Source organism: Oryx dammah, unplaced genomic scaffold (genome assembly GCF_014754425.2).
Source record: "Oryx dammah isolate SB20612 unplaced genomic scaffold, SCBI_Odam_1.1 HiC_scaffold_25, whole genome shotgun sequence".
Taxonomy (NCBI): Eukaryota; Metazoa; Chordata; class Mammalia; order Artiodactyla; family Bovidae; genus Oryx; species Oryx dammah.
This window is the reverse complement of record NW_024070209.1, coordinates 90,799,600-90,822,741: the sequence shown is the minus strand read 5'-3', so window position 1 is coordinate 90,822,741 and position 23,142 is coordinate 90,799,600.

The window sequence follows — 23,142 nt, the reverse complement described above, 5'->3', positions numbered from 1 at the left end:
AGTGGTCTAAACAGTCTCATTGGAAAAGACCCCTGATGCTGGCACAGATTGACGGCAAGAAGAGAAGGTAGTGACAGAGGATGAGATGGTTGGATGGCGTTACTGACTCAATGGACATGAGTCTGAGCAAACTCTAGGAGATTGTGAAGGACAGGGAAGCCTGGTGTGCTGCAGTCCATGGGGTCACAAAGAGTTGGACACAGCTTAGTGATGGAATTACAGTCTCAAATCTCTTTCACAGGTGTGTAAACTCTAAGTAGATTAGTTTGTGCATCACACTGGCATGCTACTTAGAAGAAAAGGTTCAGGCTTTGAAGCTTTGACACTCACCTGTGCTTAGGGATTAATACCAGTAGCAAATAATACAGTCTTAGCGGTCTATTTGCCAGCAGGTAACCTCCATTCGCAGAGAAGGCAATGGCACCCCACTCCAGTACTCTTGCCTGGAAAATCCCATGGACGGAGGAGCCTGGTAGGCTGCAGTCCATGGGGTCGCTGAGGGTGGGACACTACTGAGCGACTTCACTTTGACTTTTCACTTTCCTGCATTGGAGAAGGAAATGGCAACCCACTCCAGTGTTCTTGCCTGGAGAATCCCAGGGACGGCGGAGCCTGGTGAGCTGTCGTCTATGGGGTCGCACAGAGTTGGACACGACTGAAGAGACTTAGCAGCAGCAGCAGCAACCTCCATTAGAGGCTGTAAGACTGTAACATGTTCAAATTCACCTCCCCAATTTTCCTCAGCTTCCCTCCAGAGGGTCTGTGGCTCCTCATTAGTCCTGGAATAGTGGAAGCTGAAGTGGTTGTAGTCCCTAGAAAAAGAATGATATTATTACACCATCACTGCTTGCCCATCTGAGTCCACAGTCCTCTGTTTCTGTGCCTCCTTAAAGACATTACTTCTAGATTAAAACCTCCTGTGCCCTCCAACAGCCTTTCCACAGCACTCCCATCCTTCTAGAAGTTGAGTGTTAAATTAATGAGCATACAAATAAGTACAGGAAAGTTACTATTCTATATATAGAGCTATACATGGTTATGAAACCCGACACATTGGCTGAGCCCTGACTTTTATGCCAGCTGTCAGATATGGGTCGTCTCACAGGCTCTGCACACCTGAATGAAGTTGGGTGTGCCGTTAACAGCTGGAAAAAGGCAGGGTTAGAGAACTGAACTGAATTCTAGCTAGAAAACCCAAGAAGTGGTTTTTATTCTCTCTCTTTGCCCAAGGCATCTCAATCCAGAGTCAGACTCTAAATATAGAAACTTACAATAGAAAAGTTCATACAGGAAAATGTGTAAGCTAAAAGAAGATTCTGAAATATAGCCGATACCTTGCAGTTTGCCCACAGTGAGAGAGGTAAGAAAAGGAATTTCAGGCTCCTCATCTCCCATTTTTTATGCCAGAAGGGACTGGAAGCTTTACTGGCCGATTTCTTCCGTTTTCCACGTGTGCCTGCAGCTCATGTTTAGGCTGAGAAGCAGTAACCTTGTATATCTACTGCTGCAACTGGGCTTACAAAGCCCAGGGCCCCTGTGCCCTAGGCAGACACAGGGCTGCGAGGTGGCGGCTGCCTCAGGGCCTGAAAAGAGTCAATATGAGTCCTGTCTCCAAGTGCCTCTGGCTCAGCGCCTTCCCTGACCTTGAAGCAGGTGTGGAGAACACTCCTGCTCACCCAGCTGGGACGCCAGGTCCCAGCCACTCCACTTAGGAAAGAACGCTCTGACGGCGTAACACAGGCTCCTGTATGAAACTGGTTTCCCTGTGTGACAGCGTTCACTGAAGTCGGTCTCCAGAATCTAGCCTGGCTCTGGGTATTCAGCTTTTCTATTATTTATGGACCTCTGAATTTGTGGTTCTCGTAAAAGAAGAAAAAAGGAATGATGGAAGAAATAGAGCGAGAAAGAAAAAAGAAAGGAGGAAAGAGGGAAGGAAGACAGGAAGAAAGAAAGAAAGAAAAAGAGTCAAAATGAAAGAAGGAAAATAAGGGAAGGATGAAATAAGAAAGTGATGATATGTTTTTAAGATTTTTGCTTAATTTCTGAAAGAATGCCTTTAATATGCTCCATGGGAATGGAGGGGGAAATTCCCCCAGGGTAATATTCCTTGGACTCATTTCTACATGCCCTTGGCTTGGCCAGTTTCTTTCTTAGACAGAACTCTCTGTTGCAACAATGAACCTTCTCTGTCTACTCCAAGCAGAAAAGACATTTCTTAAAAGACATTGGATGTGCAGAATGGTTGACTCCAGGCTGAGCTGTGGGTGCGCTCCCTGCCCAACCATGCACCAAATGGCCTCACTGCTATGTTAAAATTAAATGTCAGAATTTTAAGTACTGCAGCCTGTATCTCAGCCACTCCTGCATTAAAAACATGAGAGCACAACCTAGTGGAATCCACCTTGCACCAGCCGTGTTACTAGACCTGGAACTGTTTGCTGATCAGAAAATGTGGAATGGTTCCCAAAGTGGGCTGAACACCTACCAATTAGCTAGCTGATGTTCTTGGGATTTTTATTTTTTGTCTTCCCAGAACTTCTGGTCACTATTCACATTTGGAACTGTTGTACAAGGTGGCCCTCCACGTTCCCTGTAGTGATGGAAATAGTTCTAGGTTTGTAAGAAAAAATAAGAGCCGACACCAGTCTCCAGACTCCCGGGAAGCCTGACCTATATCAGAGGACATTTTTCAAAACAAAAGACCTATACAAAATTCAAATTGGAACAAAGACCCAGGTAGCAATTACTGCAACCCCCTGTTTTTCCACTTTCCACAAAGCTGACAATTCATGCTTAAAAACCAGTGAGGCTCAGTCAGGTATAAAGGCACGTGCAGTAATCTGAAACACATGAGCTGAGTTCTGATTTGCTGCACAAAGATCTTTTGCTCCAGGATGTCTCCATTTGGTGATGTTCATGAACTGCACCCACGATTGAAGGACTAAGACAGTTTTTAAGAGGAAGTTACATGGGGCAAGAGAAAGGAATGGATTTCTCACTGCAAATAGTTTAAAAGTAGCAATTCTCTTTTAGGTAAACCTTCCACGAATGCATGAATGGAAGAAGCTTGTGGGCATGGATACCTCGCTCTCTCATCTTAACTAAACTGGAAATCCTTATGTACTCATGGTGAACAAAATATTAATTCTACTCTTGTTTGATATATGTCCACAGAAAAATGTCCACTTGTGCTGATATTGTTTTACTTTATTTCAATTAATTGTCAAAGTAATGAACACCAAAGTTAAGGATGCTTGGAAAACACAAAAAAGCATTGATGATAAATAATACAAATCAGTGACAGAAGGAAAAATGTCACTCCAAAATCTCTTCATTTTGAACCAAGACAATCAACATTTTGGCAAGGTCTCTTTTTTAATATGTATAATCACATGTGTATGCTAAAATGCTATGTGATCAGCATTGTATCATAATTATTTTCCACATCATTAAATATTTTTCATCAACAACATTCTGAACAATTCTGTTATTTCATTATATGGATATACCACAGTTACTTAAGCCACTTCTATTGCACCTTTTGGAAGTTTCTGGTTTGGGCTATTATATATATTATTTCTAAATGTTTGCATAGAAACATTATGTTAGCAATTGATTTATTGAAGGAAAAGTTGGATATTTAAAAAATTCCTGGTAACTATTGTCAGATAAGAAGATGTAGTAATATACTTCCAACAAACACAATTGCAATCCAAATACTTATGGGCCTGGCACCAGGCCAATTTCATTTATATAAAAGGTAACTAATTAAAGGAACATACGATGTTGTATCAATTAGTATTGATGTGATCTCTAGCATTAATTTTTTACTTTTATTTTCAAACGCTTGATTCATTTATTAATCACCTATTGATATAAGTTGTAATTACATTGCTGTATTTATCTTGCATTTATATTCATCATATAGTCTCTATAATTTTTATCTATTAATTTACTGCTCATAGTTGTAGTAATATATTTGCCTGTTGATTTGGAAATCTAAGCCTTCGTTTTGGTGTTATTATAACTTGTGATACCTTCTCTTGATTTTAGACTTAGCAAATCTTGCCCTATGTACACACATTTAAAATAAAAAAGATGAATTAGTATATATATTTACATATATATGTATAGACATACTTTTAAAGCACAATATTAAAACAAGAAACCCTATGTACTCGGCTCATATTAAGAAGCAGAATAATATTGGCGCCACTCAGTTGAGCACAGTTGTCATTTTGTCCCCAGAGGGTAGAGGTGATGAACGATTTTCTGTTTAGGGTTTCCTTCTTATTATTTTAGTTTACAACTTTGCCAGTTTTTAACATGTACCTGTATGAATAGTCTCTGTGCAATCTTTCACAGATTTTTTTTTTTTTTAAGTCAACATGATACTCTTCACTTACGTTTATGTGTGGGCTTCCCCCTGGCTCAGCAACAAAAGAATCTATCTGCCAATCAGGAGCCACAGGAGACGCGGGTTCGATTCCTGGGAGGGGAAGATCCCCTGGAGAAGGGCATGGCAACTCACTCCAGTATTCTTGCCTGGGAAATCCCATGGACAGAGGAGCCTGGAGGGCTGCAGTCCATGTGGTCACAGAGTCAGACACGACTGAAGCGATTTAGCACACACACATGTTTATGTGTATAGCTGTGGTTTATTTTCACTGCTCTATGCTTTATTTTGCATATGTGTAGCAAATTTAATTATATAATCTACCACTGACGAATATTTATTTTTCCAATATATTTTCATCTATAAAACATGCTTTTATAAACATTATTAAACATGTAAACATTAGGATTCAGCTGAGATCCACTAGGGAGAACTTGAACATTTAATACAAAGACTTGGTAACTGGTAAAATACTCTTCACTACAAAAGAAGGGTGAGGAAGGATGAGAAGGAAAAGAGCACGTGCAAAGGCAGACCGCAGCTACTGCTCGGAGGGAGAGACCAGCGAGAGCAAGGCTGGGACCCTCGCCTCTTTGGAGAAGGCGTGGTAGCTGGGAGGCAGCATTTGGCATGAGCAGGATGCTTGCGGGAAGATGCAGGCAGAGCTCCACGGAGACAGTCCTCTCCAGGGGTGAGGGTTCGCTGGGGGCGTTCAGGATGAAGCTGACCCCTGAGGGCTGCAGAGGTGCGGGCTGCCGGGTAAACACAGCCGGAGAGAACCTGGAAAGACACCCTTTCCCTGCCACGTCTAGACGGCCTCCGCCTTCTCTCATTCTCCCTGTGGACGGAGCCCACCTGCAGCCAGCTGCCGGAGAGGACTGTGTGCCGGACTCATCCCTGTTCACGCAAAGCAGGCAAGGAAGTGGGATGTGGGGGTGGGCGGCAACGACCCACAACAGACGCAGGTCTCCTCATGCTGATCATCTAGTTCCTTTTTTTTTTTAACAATTCGTCGCATTTTATAATTTTATTTAAATTTATCTTTAACAGGAGGATAATTGCTTTACAATGTTTTGCTGGTTTCTGACATGTATCAACGTGAAGCAGCCATAGGCATACAGATGTTTCTTCTTTCTTGAACCTCGTTCCCACCTTCCAGCCCACCTCACCTCTCTATGTTGTCACAGAGCCCTGGATTTGAGCTCCTTGCATCATACAGCAAAATTTCCAGGGCTTACGCCTAGGAGTGGAAACGCACGTGTGCATTCCAAGATTTCTAAGAAATGCCGAAACACTTTAAAATTATTTTATACTGCCGGTAGGAGGAGAAGGGGAAAACAGAGGATGAGATGGTTGGATGGCATCACCAACTCAATGGACATAAGTTTGAGTAAGCTGCAGGAGTTGGTGATGGACAGGGAAGCCTGGTGATGGGCAGGGAAGACCTTGGGGTCGCAGAGTCGGACACGACTGAGAGACTGAAATGAACTGAACTGAAATGATACTACCGATTATGATGTGTTATCTCATTGCACTATTATTCATCCTTTTCATGATTACTTAGGATGGTTGAGTCTATTTCCATATTTTAATGGATATTTCTGTTTTCCCTTCTGTACAGCGATAACTCAAACCTTTTGCTTGTTTTATCTAATTTTGTGTGTATGTGCATATGCCCTTTTTTCATTCTTACCAGTTTTTTAAAAAATGTATTATGAAAATGAACAATTTATTTTATATGTTTTGCAAATATCTTCTCCCCAGGGTCAGTGTATTCACATTATCTTTTGTTTAATATACTTTATTAATTTACAAGCTAATAATTGCTTGCTTTCCTCATGAGTTGGGCATTGCAGACTTAAGAATTTCTTTCTCTCTTTGGGGACATGAAAATATTCTGTCAATTCCCTTCGAACATTTTTTTAAAGCTTGCCTTTGAGTTTAAGTCTGTGATCCATTTGGGATTAACTTGGGGGAGAAGTTAAGAGGCGGAATCAGGATCTATTTCACATTTTAAAAGCATAGGGATCATGGTCCTTGTCCTGTTAATTGAAAAGTACCCTCTCATTAGATTCAAAAGTGGTTCTGTTTTTCTTTCAGGGCTGTGTATTGTGTTTCTTTCTGCTCTGATGTGTTTCTGTAAGTCTTTGACAGCCCACACTATCCTCAATATTATATTTTTATAATAAATCATGATTTTAAGGAGAGTGATTCCGCCTGACTCTATAAATGGGCACTTCTGCAAATTCTATATAATTAAACAATGTACTTTTCAAGTTTCATGAAAAAATTAATTAATTTTTCAAACAAGGTTTTGGAAGAACTGATATTTTTACAAGGAGTCCTGCCAAACAATGGATATGTTTTTTGTTTATTTGATTATTTTTAAAAAAGGCTTGTGGGGAGGGGAATGGCAACCCACTCCAGTGTTCTTGCCTGGGGAATTCCATGGACAGAGGAACCTGGTGGGCTGCAGTCCATGGGATTGCAGAGAGTCGGACACAACTGAGCAACTAACACACACACACAAATAAAGGCTTATAGTTATGTTCAGAAAGGTTTTGAGTCTCTATTGATAGTTGTATTGTTGGCTTCTCTCTGCTTGTTTCTACTTTTGTAAAAAGTATTTTTAAATTTGTATTTTTCAGTGCTATAGTAGATTATAGAAATGTAGCTGAGTATTTAATAAGGATTTTACATGTAGTCCCCTTGTGGTATAAGACGTAAAAAAAGGCCCTATATTATGTGCTGTCTTGACATCTGGGAAAACCAGGAGACCTTGAATCCCGCCTGCGAGCCTCATCTTACTCTGATCCTGAAGACAAGGAACCCTAGAAAAACCCTTGTTATTAAGCGAACCAGGCCTCGTTCTCGCTCATCCTGGAAAAGTGGCTTTGCTTTCCTGCCAGCCCGTGGGCTTATTCAAACAAGTCAACCACATCCTCCTGTGGGAACCAGGGATGCCTGCCCTCATTGATCCTACAGAGCCTGTCCCCGTAAGCCCTGGTTATTCTCTCTGTTCCCAAGCACAGCTCCCAGGTGGCCTGTGTGATGTGCCCTGTCCCTCTCCTCAGGCTCTGAGCCTCTGTGTTGAATATACAACTGTCGGTATCAGCTTTCCTAGGTTGGGTGTCCTGGGCTTGACCATCTCTATGATCCTGCAGGAATGTCTCCCATGCCAATGCAGGGAAGGGACAATAAAGCATCTCCTGCTGCTTACTTTTAAATTCTAGCAATCTGTTTCTACTGTTTGTGATTTTTGGTAAATCAAACCCATACTAACTTGGGTGCCTCAAATAAGTTGTAGGGATTGGGGGCAGGAGGAGAAGGGAATGACAGAGGGTGAGGTGGCTGGATGGCATCACTTACTCGATGGACGCGAGTCTGAGAGAACTCCGGGAATTGGTGATGGACAGGGAGGCCTGGCATGCTGCGATTCATGGAGTCACAAAGAGTCGGACACGACTGAGCAACTGAACTGAACTGATGTTGAAAAAAATTTTTTTTTATCAATTCAGCTATGCTATTCCTAGGGTTAACAGAGCCTCAGAGTCGAAAATAAACATTGTGTTGAACAAAGGGTACCATTTTCAATAAGAATTTAACATAAAAGCTTTCCAGCAGCCATATTTAGACAATTGTATCATCTCAAAAAGTGACAACTTTGGGTCTTCTTTTCCAAAATTTGGAAATTTTAACCCCTACTATTTTCTGAATTCTTGTATAACTAGGGCCTCCAGTGAAATGTTGAACTGAAGTATACATGGCTAACAATCCTGAATTTATCCTGAATTAATATTCTACTATTAAGTAGCTTCTAGTTTTCTTGCATATAAAATTTTCTGGTTAAGGTAGTTTCTTTTTTTCCTTGTTTCCTGTGACATTCCTTGTAAATCATTGCAGAATCTATTAAACTATTTTGCAGGATATACTGAGATGATCACATAATATTCATCTTTTATGAATTAATGAAAATATGTATGGTGATTTATACCAATACATCTCACAATGTCAAACTCACTGTAAACTACTGACATAAACCCAGTTTGATCATAAATACATTTCTGGATTGGGCTTCCCAGGGGGCACTAATAAAGAACCTGCCTGCTAATGCAGGAGAGGAAAGAGACACGGGTTCAGTCCCTGGGTCAGGGTGATCCCCCTGGAGGAGGGCATGGCACCCCCTCCAGTATTCTTGCCTGGAGAATCCCATGGACAGAGGAACCTGGTGGGTTCCATAGGGTCACAAAGAGTCAAACCCAACTTAAGCAACTTAGCACACATGCATATTTCTGGATTATATCTACTAACATAGTTTCAGAGTTTTTCAAATATGTTCATGAGTTTTATTAAATTGTATTTTTCTTCTGCTTTTTTCTCATGTAGGAATTGGTCTTGCATGAGGGTGTAGGGAGGGGTTCCTGGCAGATAGTAGAGGAAGGTTGAGACTGAAATGTTGGAGAAACACTACTCAGGATTCCTGGATATCAGGTACAAGGAGGCAAAGGGCCATGCAAAGCAAGTAGAAATGCAGGTCTTTTCAAAAAATTTTGTGTTGAAGTAGAGTTGATTTACAATGCTATGTTAGTTTCAGGTGTACAGCAAAGTGTATCAGTTATATATACATGTATCCATGCTTTGGGGTGTTCTTTTCCCATTTAAGTCATTACAGAGTATTGAGAAAAGTTTCCAATGCTATACAGGGGTTCTTGTTATCTATTTTATATATAGTAGTTTGCATGCATCAATCTCAATATCTCAATTTATCCCTCCCCCCATACCCACTGGTAATCATAAGTTTGTTTTCTATATCTGTGATTCTACTTCTCTTTTGTAAACAAGTTCATTTGTACCCTTTTTTTTTGTATTCCATATATGAAAGATATTGTGATATTTGTCTTTCTGTGTCTGACTTCCTTTACTCAGTAAGTAATACTAGGTCCAGCCATGTTGCTGCAAATGGCATTAGTTTTTCTTTTTCATGGCTGAATAATATTCCATTGTATATTTGTACCACGTCTCCTTTATCCATTCCCCTGTTGATAGACATTTAGGTTGCTTTCCTTTGCTGGCTATTTTAAGTAGTACTGCAAGGAACACTGAGGTGCATGTATTTTCAAATTATGGTTTTCTCTGGGTACATGCTTAAATGTGGGATCGCTGGGGCTTAAAAGCTTTTGCACAGCAATGGAAACTATAAACAAAACAAAAAGACATCCTATAGAACTGGAGAAAATATTTGCAAATGAAGCAACTCACAAGGGATTAGTCTCCAAATATACAAACAGCACATGCAGCTCAATATCAAAACAAAACAAAATAAAAAACAAAACAAGGAACCCAATAAAAAATGGATGGATAATCTAAAGAGACATTTCTTCAAAGAAGACATACAGATGGCCAAAAAGCACATGAAAAGATGTTCATCCTCACTAACTATTAGAGAAATACAAATCAAAACTACAGTGAGGTTCCGAGTGGCCATTGTCAAAAAAATCTACAAACAATAGAGCATGGAGAGGGTGTGAGCCAAAGGGAGCCCTCTTACACTCTTGATGGGGACACAAATTGGTACAGTCACTATGGAGAACAGTCTGGAGCTTTCTTAAAACATAAAAATGGAAATGCAGGTTTTGATGGATGTTTAGGTCTTGATGAGAAGTTTAGACACTTTTGAAGACAGTAAAATTTATCCAAACATTTTTAAACACAGGAACGGAATGGCTATATTTGCATTTTAAAAGATCATTTTTTCCACAGTCTCATGAGTGAATTAGAAAGACCCAAGGGTGAAGACAGAGAGATAAGTTTCACAGCTGTTACCATAATTCAGACATAACATTTAATGAATTTCATATTTAATTGAATTTTTGACACAAAAATTCTGGTAATGAGAGTCATATCATTGCAACTTTTTTTCAAAATCCCACTGTTGATGCTGACCATGTTGTTCTGATGAGTTATCTGTCCCAAACAAAGTGTCATCATAGCACGTCTCCAGTGGCACAGAGAAGGCTTCCCTGAAAATATGAAACAGACCAAGTCAAATTACAGCTGTAAGGGTGAGACAATCAAAGATCTTTATCCTGACAGCGAGGTTAAACCCTCATCAACCCTATCCTGTGTAAACAGATGATCACAGTGTCTGAGTATGCGGCCACTTCTGAGAGTGTTTTCATATATGACAAAAATGTGCCTCTATCTTCAGTTACAGTATTTCTGTGAGAGCCACTTTGGCCAATCTCCATTCCAGAGGAGAAAGAAAACAAACAGAAAACAATGTGCTTAAGAGAAGTTTTGAAATTCCTAGTTCCCTTACATGTTAGAGATGACAAAAATGAAACCCAGGGCAACCAGATCTGTGAGTCACCAAGGACCTGAGGGCAGAGACTAGGAGCTCAGACCTTGGTTTCATAGACGAGCCTCCCTGCTCCCTCTGCATACTGTGGGGGGGCCAGTTCATTCTCTCTGAAAATGGATTTCTACACATACGTCTACCTGTGGGGTCCAACGATGCCTATCTCATTAGGCGGTTGCAAGGTTGAGTAAAATGTGGTGGCAAGCACTTAGAACACAGTCTGGCACTTTCTCAGGGCTAAGTGCTCATCACTATGTAGTTTTAAGACATGGCTAGAAAGTTTTAGAGATAGATGAGATACATCACAGCAGTGTAGAGCCCGCTGCACTGACAGCCCTTCTCGGGGCTACACTGATTCACGTTTTACATTCATTTTATCCTCTCTGCTTGACGAATTTCATGACTAGAGTAAAATGTATATGTAAGTTTTGCTTTGATAAGATTTAGTAATATTATTTGATAAAGGTACATTTTTGTGAAATATATCTGTGGTCAAGATTAGTAACCGTCTGTCATAGCCTATTCCACTTGGGATGAATTTATTCTTTATGCAAAATTCATACCATTTAGCCCTAAAATCCTGTGTTGTGTTATTGAGAACAAAATTTGGAAAAGTTTGTTACGGTGAACTCTAAAAGGTCATGTTTCTCCCCCACTCATTCCCCAACCTTGTCTTCATTCTGTACATGCCACAGAAAGCCCTCATTCACTGATTCATCCATCCATCGACTCCTTTATCCATCCACTCATCTCAGTTATTACTTGGAGCATATTATGTGCACAGGTCCCATGACAGGCAACGCAGCTACAAACAAACACAGAGTAAGCTCTCCTTCAAAGGGAAAGAAAGAGAAAGCTCTAAACCCACATTTTTAATAAAGTGATGCATGTTCTTTGAAGAAAGTGTTTACAGATATCAAACATCTGGAGCAGGGGTCTTCATGAATGAAGCAGCTTTTGATCCAAGTAGAAGAGACAGGTGAGTGTTGACTAGGAGACTGAGTTACAGGGTTGTGGGGAGAGAGGACAGAGGGATTTCCTGAGATGGGAAGAACTCTGTGGCCACCTGACACGTGTGAAGAATGTCAGAAGGTTCTAAAGACTGGAACCCACTTAGGGCAATCCTGTATATGCCTTGGTCATCAGCCTCAGTTTATCCAGGGAGCCAATGAGGGGTTTCATTCAAGACTAAACTTTTCAGGTTGGTATTATATATAAACTAGATATACAACAAAGTCCTAACTGTACAGCACAGGGAATTATATTTACTATTCTATAATAAGCCACAATGGAAAATAATATGAAAAAATATATATAAATATGTATATAACTCAATCACTTTAGTGTACAGCAGAAACTAACACATTAATAAGTCAACTATTCTTTAATTTTAAAAAAGGACCAAATATTCACCTTGTTTTGATTGGGGGCTGTCAATACAACCATGATCTACACTTAATTCCTTGTGAGCTGTGCTAATTTCTATAAATGCCAATACATTAAGTACATTGTAAGTGCGAATTAAATTGCCTCATTAGAGTTCTGTTTTCTCATGGGGGTGTGCATAGAAATGTACACCTATTTTCACAAATCAGAAGTATTTTCTTCAATGCATGAAAAGGTCTAGGGGCATCTATTAATACTATGTTAAAGTATGTGCAATATGAAATGGATGGAGACAAATGAGCATGCGCTTCTGAAACAGTTACTATGTGCTGTGCATGACTGCTTTAATGCACTTCATTCCATCTGTCTTTCAAAACACCTTCCTGCTATTAAGTTGCTCATTCACACAGTGAATACAAATGGGGGTTTGACTGTGCTGCCCACATGCAGTTTCAGCGGTCAAGTAGACTCTACAATTTTATATCTTCTTAATTCCTTGATATTCACAAAGTTATTCTTAGTCAATGTCATAAGCCACTTTCTGCCTTATATTAAGATTATTTATATTATTAAAAATGAGCCCTGGAAAGAGGACTTGGGAGGAAGTCTTTGATTTCTGTATCCACACACAGTGCCTGTAGAGTCAATAGTTATTTGATTAAAAAATAAACAGATAAATTACACCCATACAACAGTGAACCACAAACATAGATTGCAACAGGTGTGTGAGGGCAGGTGTATGAGGAGATGTTGCCGTTGATCTGATTTGCTAACTAACGTTATAGAATGATAGTCGAGTTTCACTTCCCAGGAGACTATGAAAAGCACGTCTATTCCATCTTTTCTAAAACAAGAAGAAAATGGTTAAGCTTGAAGTTTTTTTCCCCAGAGATACATTAAAAAAATAAAACAAGTGAAAAGGTAAAGCTTGACTATTCTGTTCAGTAAATAGTCAACAAGATGCCCTGAACTTGCAACATCAAAATTCACATCTGCCTCTCCTGCTCAGTGTATTTATTGCTCATAGAATTATTATTTTCTGACTTGAATGGCATGCATAGTTTACAATACATGACTAGGTAGACTTTTGCTGCTTGGTAAAATGATATGATGCCCAAGTGACATTAGCCAAAGGTATCAGATGTCTTTGATGCTTTTAAAAGTCCCTTCATTTCCTATGTGCCTCATTCTTGCTGCTCCTGCAGAGTAAGGAATTCTATCCTAAATAGTTATACCAGGGCTTTGGGTCCCTCAGGACTCTGCCAGGTCTATCTTCAGTGAAATCCTGTGTACATTTGAAGATCACCACTCTAATGAGGCAGAACCCCTTGAACACAAAAGTGGCACAGGCCACTTCCCCAAGATGGATGAACTTATTAAGGACATCCTTTCTTCTGGGGGTGAAGACAGAGGAGCTGAAGGAGCAATGGCTCATGGTCCTCCCGTAGCACACATCTTATTAAAAAAATACAACAAACATCCAAGTGCTCCAGGAAGAGCTCGTTATTCTAATGAATAATTATTGCCTAAATCCTTGATGCTGATGCAAAGAACTGACTCATCTGAAAAGACCCTGATGCTGGGAAAGACTGAAGGTGGGAGGAGAAGGGGACGACAGAGGATGAGATGGTTGGATGGGATCACCGACTCCGTGGAGATGAGTTTGAGTAAGCTTCAGGAGTTGGTGATGGACAGGGAGGCCTGGCGTGCTGCAGTCCATGGGGTCGCAAAGTGTTGAACATGACAGGGTGGCTGAAAGCCTTGATGAAACTAATGTAGTAAGCAAGCACGTCCCCCGTCCTTCATTCCGTAGAGCACTGTTACCATTGTTAATAAGAGAACGTGGCTGTTAGGGCGACACTTGAGATCGAAAACAATGCAAACTCTTAAAACTGAAAATTAAACTGCATGTCAGTAAAAGCGGATTGGGTTGGGCATTTGCAACCACTGATTGTCTCATAAACCCCAGCGAAGCACTTCTGTCTTGTCTGATTTTTCTGAGAGATGCCCGTCTCTGAAAGCCCTTCCGTCTGACTCTAGTACACTGTCCCCAGCCCACTCCTAAATTCCTGTTTCTTCTCAGAGGAATTTGAGCATGGAATTTAGAGCATGGGTTCTGGAATCAAGGACTTGTATCTAAATCCCAGCTTTGTCCCTGCTGTCGGCCCCCTTCTCCTGTGGCTTGGACAACAGCTTAACCGTCTCTGTGTCCGTTTCATCACAGGTACAACAAAGGCAAGATTGTCAGTAACTCACAGAGTTGTTATGTGGATTATGTAAAGCCACGAGTATTTAGGATGATCTTGGTAAACTTGTAATAATCATCAGCAACTTTCCTTTAGAAGGATATACAAATCACTCTGATGGTCTCACTGACAGGGACGATGGTGTCTGTCCTTCTGCACTTCAGTACTGGTGGCTAATAGTGTTTTGTCTTAGAGGGTGTTGAATATTGATGACTTTGTAGGATTTTATATACCTACTGTTTGTACTTGCTGTTCTGTTGTAAACTGGCTGGACATCTCATTTGTCCATTTTTCTATTAGCATTTTTGTGTGTTTCCTTTTAAGAGCAATTAAAAAACCCCCAATTTCCCTCTGAATACTTGTTGCAGATATTCCTCAGGTCTTCCTTATTCATTTATGTTGTTTCTATTAAATAAATCTTATTCTTGATTTCACTTTGAGCATTTGTGTCATTTCCTTTTTCTTTTGTGATGTCACCCATAATTTTATGCTTGGCAATTCTGTCCCTTTCTTGATATGGTTTTCTTAATAAGATCTCAACGGACAGTTTGGATTTATTTTGAAAGACACAAGAACTTTAAAAAAAAAGAATGACATTATTGAGGAAGAATTCATTTTAGACCCGTCTTGACTACTTATTAATCATTTCTGAGACTGAAATTTTATCATCCAATTTAACTCTAATATGCTAAATGTGGAGATTGTTATATTAGAATAAAGACATTCTGAGAGATTTACTGTATAGAGATTTTAGACCCTGAATTTTTAAAATATAAAATAGAGGTGAAGATTTTGCAACACAAATAGTGCAAATTCAGAATTTCTATATATGGTCCATTTAGACTGAAGCCATGGCAATGTAGTATAGTCTATCCTTCTTAGAGTTTATCAATACTGTGCAGCTGCTGTGTGTCTTAAAGAAAACGCCAAGGAAAAATAATGAGGCTATATGAAACTTGAAGTAAAAACTTTCAAGGCGAAAATCACAGAGCTAAGGAAATGAGAAAAAGAGCCAGAGCTCCAGTCTTACTGCTTATTTACATAACATTACCCTAAATGCTTTGCATTAATGTTTTTCTTTGAACAATTGCTCTCTTTGGAATGAGCCAAAAACCTAGTCTGCTTCTTTCAGGAGCTGGCACTACAGGGATGATTTCTGAGTACAAAGTGAGCAACTGCAATTCCTCTTTCACTGTGACTTGAACGACAGACACGTTTGATTGGCATGAATGTGTCTCCAAGTAAACAGACCCCACTAATACAGAAAGAAAGACAAGACATAGACAAGTCCTCCTCTTTCTCCAATACACATACTGCTCAATGCATGTGAAGGCAAGTTAATTTCAGAAAGGTTTACTTCTGTTTTCTTGAGATAACAATATGGGAAGCATTTGCTTCAACTCAGACTGTTGATAAAATTCTTCAGACACTATTATCACTGTCTATGCATTTTATACACATAACATACTCAAACGGTGCTATTTTGGTAATTTGTTAAACTCACACCTTCCTTGAACATGAATGACATCTGCCATGTCTGTCTATGCTTTGAGAAACATTCCTTAAGTTTGACAGAATCTTTCCTTGTTTAAAATAATGGGAAATCTTGGGAAAGTACTTTTGTTTGCCTAGGAAATAATGATTCGTCTATCCTCCTTGAAATTAAAATATACATTAAAATGTGTTTTATATGTGTCAACTTAATTCTATATTAATATATAAGTTAAGACTTTCTCTGTAAACATCATATAAATAGCCAAACATTGTCAGGTCTGAGTAAAAAGTATTTTGGAAAGGCAGTTATATATCTATATACAAGCACTTGCACAAAGTACTCATTATCTTTAGTATCATTGTACAAATCAAAATTCATAGAACTTTTGATTTTAACATATTTTGAACTATCTTATAATACTTTTAGGTAAAAGTCATTAAAGTGTACTTCATCCCTTAGATTTTTAATAAATAGTTGGTTTAGTTTTGATTGGAAAATTTTTGAGTAAACTGATTAAAGAAAAATGTAATATAAACTTCAGATTATTAATACTAGGTAGATAAATATGGCACCCCACCCCAGTACTCTTGCCTGGAAAATCCCATGGACAGAGGAGCCTGGTAGGCTGCAGTCCATGGGGTCGCTAAGAGTCGGGCGTGACTGAGCGACTTTACTTCCTCTTTTCACTTTCATGCATTGGAGAAGGAAATGGCAACCCACTTCGGTATTCTTGCCTGGAGAATCCCAGGAACAGAGGAGCCTAGTGGGCTGCCGTCTAAGGGGTCACACAGAGTCGGACACCACTGAAGTGACTTAGCAGCAGCAGCAGATAAATACTAGGTAGGTTGTCCAAGGCCAGTGGCGGCCGGGAGGAGACACCCCGCGTCCGAGATCAGGGGCAGCCAGGAGAAGCCACCTCGCGCCCTAGGCCAGGGGCGGTGACCTTGAGGAGCCACCGGGAGCCCGAGGCCAGGGCCGGCGGCTGGCAGGAGCAACCCGAGGAGTGGTGGCTGCGCAGGCACAGGAGGGCCTAGAGGAGCTATCCCACGTTGAAGGTCAGGAACGGTGGCGGTAAGAAGATACCCCTCGTCCAAGGTAAGGAACAGCGGCTGTGCTTTGCTGGAGCAGCCGTGAAGAGATAGCCCACGCCAAGGTAAGAGAAACCCAAGTAAGATGGTAAGTGTTGCAAGAGGGCATCCGAGGGCAGACACACTGAAACCATACTCAGAGAAAACTAGTCAATCTAATCACACTAGGACCACAGCCTTGTCTATCTCAATGAAACCAAGCCATGCCTGGGGGGCAACCCAAGACGGGCGGGTCATGGTGGAAAGATCTGACAGAATGTGGTCCACTGGAGAAGGGAATGGCAAACCACTTCAGTATTCTTGCCTTAAGAACCCCATGAACAGTAGGAAAAGGCAAAATGATAGGATACCAAAAGAGGAACTCCCCAGGTCAGTAGGTGCCCAATATGCTACTGGAGATCAGTGGAGAAATAACTCCAGAAAGAAAGAAGGGATGGAGCCAAAGCAAAAACAATACCCAGTTGTGGATGTGACTGGTGATAGAAGCAAGATCCAATGCTGTAAAGAGCCATATTGCATAGGAACCTGGAATGTCAGGTCCATGAATCAAGGCAAATTGGAAGTGGTCAAACAAGAGATGGCAAGGGTGAACGTTGACATTCTAAGAATCAGCGAACTAAAATGGACTGGAATGGGTGAATTTAACTCAGATGACCATTACATCTACTACTGTGGGCAGAAATCCCTCAGAAGAAATGGAGTAGCCATCATGGTCAACAAAAGAGTCTGAAATGCAGTACTTGGATGCAATCTCAAAAATTACAGAATGATCTCTGTTCGTCTCCAAGGCAAACCATTCAATATCACAGTTATCCAAGTCTACGCCCCAACCAGTAATGCTGAAGAAACTGAACTTGAACGGTTTTATGAAGACATACAAGATCTTTTAGAACTAACACCCAAAAAAGATGTCCTTTTCATTATAGGGGACTGGAATGCAAAAGTAGAAAGTCAGTAAACACCTGGAGTAAAGACAAATTTGGCCTTGGAATATGGAATGAAACAGGGCAAAGACTAATAGAGTTTTGCCAAGAAAATGCACTGGTCATAGCAAACACCCTATTCCAACAACACAAGAGAAGACTCTACACATGGACATCACCAGATGGTCAACACCGAAATCAGATTGATTATATTCTCTGCAGCCAGAGATGGAGAAGCTCTATACAGTCAACAAAAACAAGACTGGGAGCTGACTGTGGCTCAGATCATGAACTCCTTATTGCCAAATTCAGACTCAAATTGAAGAAAGCAGGGAAAACCTCTAGACCATTCAGGTATGACCTAAATCAAATCTCTGATGATTATACAGTGGAAGTGAGAAAGAGATTTAGGGGACTAGATCTGATAGATAGAGTGCCTGATGAACTATGGACTGAGGTTCGTGACAGTGTAAAGGAGACAGGGATCAAGACCATCCCCATGGAAAAGAAATGCAAAAAAGCAAAATGGCTGTCTGGGGAGGCCTTACAAATAGCTGTGAAAAGAAGAGAAGTGAAAAGCAAAGGAGAAAAGGAAAGATATAAGCATCTGAATGCAGAGTTCCAAAGAATAGCAAGAAGAGATAAGAAAGCCTTCTTCAGCGATCAATGCAAAGAAATCGAGGAAAAGAACAGAATGGGAAAGACTAGAGATCTCTTCAAGAAAATGAGAGATACCAAGGGAACATTTCATGGAAAGATGGGCTCGACAAAGGACAGAAATGGTCTGGACCTAACAGAAGCAGAAGATAATAAGAAGAGGTGGCAAGAACACATGGAAGAACTGTACAAAAAAGATCTTCACGACCCAGATAATCATGATGATGTGATCACTAATCTAGAGCCAGACATCTTGGAATGTGAAGTCAAGTGGGCCTTAGAAATCATCACTATGAACAAAGCTAGTGGAGGTGATGGAATTCCAGTTGAGCTGTTTCAAATCCTGAAAGATGATGCTGTGAAAGTGCTGCACTCAATATGCCAGCAACTTTGGAAAACTCAGCAGTGGCCACAGGACTGGAAAAGGTCACTTTTCATTCCAATTCCAAAGAAAGGCAATGCCAAAGAACCTCACAATTGCACTCATCTCACATGCTAGTAAAGTAATGCTCAAAATTCTCCAAGCCAGGTTCAGCAATATGTGAACCATGAACTCCCTGATGTTCAAGCTTGTTTTAGAAAAGGCAGAGGAACAAGAGATCAAATTGCCAACATCCGCTGGATCATGGAAAAAGCAAGAGAGTTCCAGAAAAACATCTATTTCTGCTTTATTGACTATGCTGAAGCCTTTGACTGTGTGGATCACAATACACTGTGGAAAATTCTGAAAGAGATGGGAATACCAGACCACCTAACCTGCCTCTTGAGAAATCTGTATGCAGGTCAGGAAGCAACAGTTAGAACTGGACATGGAACAACAGACTGGTTCCAAATAGGAAAAGGAGTACGTCAAGGCTGTATATTGTCACCCTGCTTATTTAACTTATATGCAGAGTACATCATGAGAAACGCTGGACTGGAAGAAACACAAGCTGGAATCAAGATTGCTGGGAGAAATATCAATAACCTCAGATATGCAGATGACACCACTTTATGGCAGAAAGTGAAGAGGAGCTAAAAAGCCTCTTGATGAAAGTGAAAGTGGAGAGTGGAAAAGTTGGCTTAAAGCTCAACATTCAGAAAACGAAGATCATGGCATCCAGTCCTGTCACTTCATGGGAAATGGATGGGGAAACAGTGGAAACAGTGTCAGACTTTATTTTTTTGGGCTCCAAAATCACTGCAGATGGTGACTGCAGCCATGAAATTAAAAGACACTTACTCCTTGGAAGAAAAGTTATGACCAACCTAGACAGCATATTCAAAAGCAGAGACATTACTTTGCCGACTAAGGTCTGTCTAGTCAAGGCTGTGGTTTTTCCTGTGGTCATGTATGGATGTGAGAGTTGGACTGTGAAGAAGGCTGAGCACTGAAGAATTGATGCATTTGAACTGTGGTGTTGGAGAAGACTCTTGAGAGTCCCTTGGACTGCAAGGAGATCCAACCAGTCCATGAGATCAGCCCTGGGATTTCTTTGGAAGGAATGATGCTAAAGCTGAAGCTCCAGTACTTTGGATACCTCATGCGAAGGGTTGACTCATTGGAAAAGACTCTGATGCTGGGAGAGACTGGGGGCAGAAGGAGAAGGGGATGACAGATGATGAGATGGCTGGATGGCATCACTGACTCGATGGACACGAGTCTGGGTGAACTCTGGGCGCTGGTGACAGACAGGGAGGCCTGGCGTGCTGCGATTCATGGGGTTGCAAGGAGTCGGACATGACTGAGCAACTGAACTGAACTGAACTGAAATGTATAAAAGAGAAATTTAGGGAAAATAAAAGGCAGAGTTACTTTAATAGCATCTGGTAGACTATGGAACTGATTTCTACCGAGAGTCATCTTTCATTTTCTCTTTGCTTCTCTTTATTCTTCTTTTCTCATGTGGTTGAACAGTATCATAAGACCTACCATTTGATTTTGGAGTTTAAGGAAAAGCACAGTGTACAATCGTGCAAACATAGTAGAGATTTATTTTTATGGATTCATCATAAAATGGTACTCTGTTCCCATTAGCTTGCTTCTCTGGATTAAAGATCCCTTGAAATCTGTGAAAGCCTAAGTGTTAATCTACCAGACAGTTTTTGATTTTTTAATCTTTTTAGACTCTGGTTTTAGTAATAAAACACCTCAACTCTTAATACTATAGACAAAAAATATAAATTCATTGAAATATTTTGGGCATTTTTAAATAGAAAATTGAATTTTACTTTCCACACAAATGGGGACACATCCAATTTTAAAAATATTTTAATTTTATTTAAGCTTGGCTGCCCTGGATCTTCATTGCTGCATACGGGCTTTCTTTAGTTGCAGAGAAGGCAATGGCAACCCACTCCAGTACTCTTGCCTGGAAAATCCCATGGATGGAGGAGCCTGGTAGGCTGCAGTCCATGAGGTCGCTAAGAGTCGAACACAACTGAGCGACTTCATTTCAGTTTAGTTGCAGAGAGTGGGGACTACTCCCTAGTTGCGGTGGGCAGGCTTCTCATCAGCGTTGCTTCTCTTGCTGCGGAGAAGGGGCTCTAGGGTACACAGGCTTCAGTGGCTGTGGCACGTGGGCTCTGGAGCCCATGGACTTGAGTTGCGGTGTGGCCTCAGTAGCTGTGGGCTTAGTTGCCCCACAGCACGTGGAACCTTCCTTGAGCTGGGATCAAACCCATGCCCTCCTCATTGGCAAGTGGATTTCCAACCACTAGACCACCAGGGAAGTCCTCGGTCAGTCTAACTTTTAACAAGACATTGCTGATATCAATGATTTCTTCTTTAAAGAGCCCTGCACCCTACAACCAGAGCTCAGGGTAGAGGTAGTAGTAAATGTGTCTTTCTCACATTTTGTGAATTATATGCTTAAATATAGTTTTATGTGGAGGTGCTTCCTGATTTAAGATAGCCTGATGCTTGAAAGGGGCTTCCCCGGTAGCTCAGTTGGTAAAGAATCCACCTGCAATGCAGGAGACCCTGGGTTGATTCCTGGGTGGGGAAGATCCCCTGGAGAAGGGACAGACTACCCACTCCAGTATTCTTGGGCTTCCTTGGTGGCTCAGACAGTAAAGAATCCACCTGCAATGCAGGAGACTTGAGTTTGATACCTGGGAGGGGAAGATTCCCCTGGAGGAGGACATGGCAACCCACTCCAGTATTCTTGCCTGAAGAATCCCCATGGAGGATGGAGGAGCCTGGTGGGCTACAGTCCATGGTGTTGCAAAGAGGCGGACACGAGTAAGCTGGTGATGATACAAAGGAATGTTGATGCACTCAGACAACTGCCACACAATTTCCTCTGAGTCTCTGAAGTCCCCCTAAGGCATCTGCAGCTCCTTGTTCACCTGCACTGGAGACACACATTTCTTTTCTTTTTAATAATTTCTTTGGAGTCCATAGTTTCTTTTTTTAAAATTTATCTATTTGTTTTTGGCTGTGTTGGGTCTTCATGGGTGCATGTGGGCTTTCTCTAGTTATGGAGAGCAGGGACTACTCCTCATTGTGGTGCAAGGGCTTCTCATTGTGGTGGCTTCTCTCGTTGTGGAGAACAGGCTCTAGGGCAAGTGGATTCAGTAGCTATGATGCACAGGCTTAGTTGCCCCGAGGAAGGTGGGATCTTCCTGGACCAGGGATTGAACCCATGTCTCCTGCATTGGCAGGTGGATTTGTAACCACATGACCACTAAGGGAGTCCTGAGACTCTTATTTCTGACAATGGACATTGAACAGCTGGAGTGTTGTTATATGAAGGGAATTTTACGTCATGACGTTTAAATAAATGTCCATTGAATGAATGATAAAGATCATTAAAATGTGCATATTGCTATCCATTTCAATGCTTTTTTTTTTTTGCTGCTAATTCTACTGTACTTTCAGACATAAGGTCCAGCGTGCGATCAAGATTTTCGAGAAATATGAAGAAGAAATACAATGTAGCTCCTAGCTAAGAGAAAAATCAGTGAATCAGTAAGTCAGACCCCAAGTAACCCAGAGGTTAAAAAGATACGCAAAATGAGTGAAGAAATGGAGAACTTCAAGAAAGAATTGGAAGTTGCCTAAAAAATTCAAATTATCATCCTAGAGAAACGGGGCATAAAAATGATTGAAAGAATCTTGGCTGCAATTTTCCAAGTGTATTAAAAAATACCAACCTGCTGATTTACAGTAACCGGTAAAATTCCAAAAGCATACCCAAGACAGAGGAAGGCATAATTTGAAAAACCACCGAGAAGAAAAGGTAACAATTCTGAAGCTGTGGTTTCCTGTCCTGAAGGCACTGCCAATGCGTGTGATCATGATGGGAGTGGGAGTGTGTGTGAGTCTGTGTGTGTGCATCTGCACACATGTGTGTATGTGTGCGTGTGTGAGTTACACGTGAGTGTATATGTGTGTGTGTGTGAGTGTGTGCGTGTTATGTGTGTGTGTTACGCGTGAGTATATATATGTGTGTACGAGTGTGTTACACGTGAGTGTATATATGTGTGTGTCTGTATGTGCGTGTTATGTGTGCATGTGTGTGCATGTGTGTGTGTTACGCGTGAGTGTATATATGTGTGTGTCTGTGAGTGTGTGTGTTATGTGTTCGTGTGTGTTCATGTGTGTGTTAC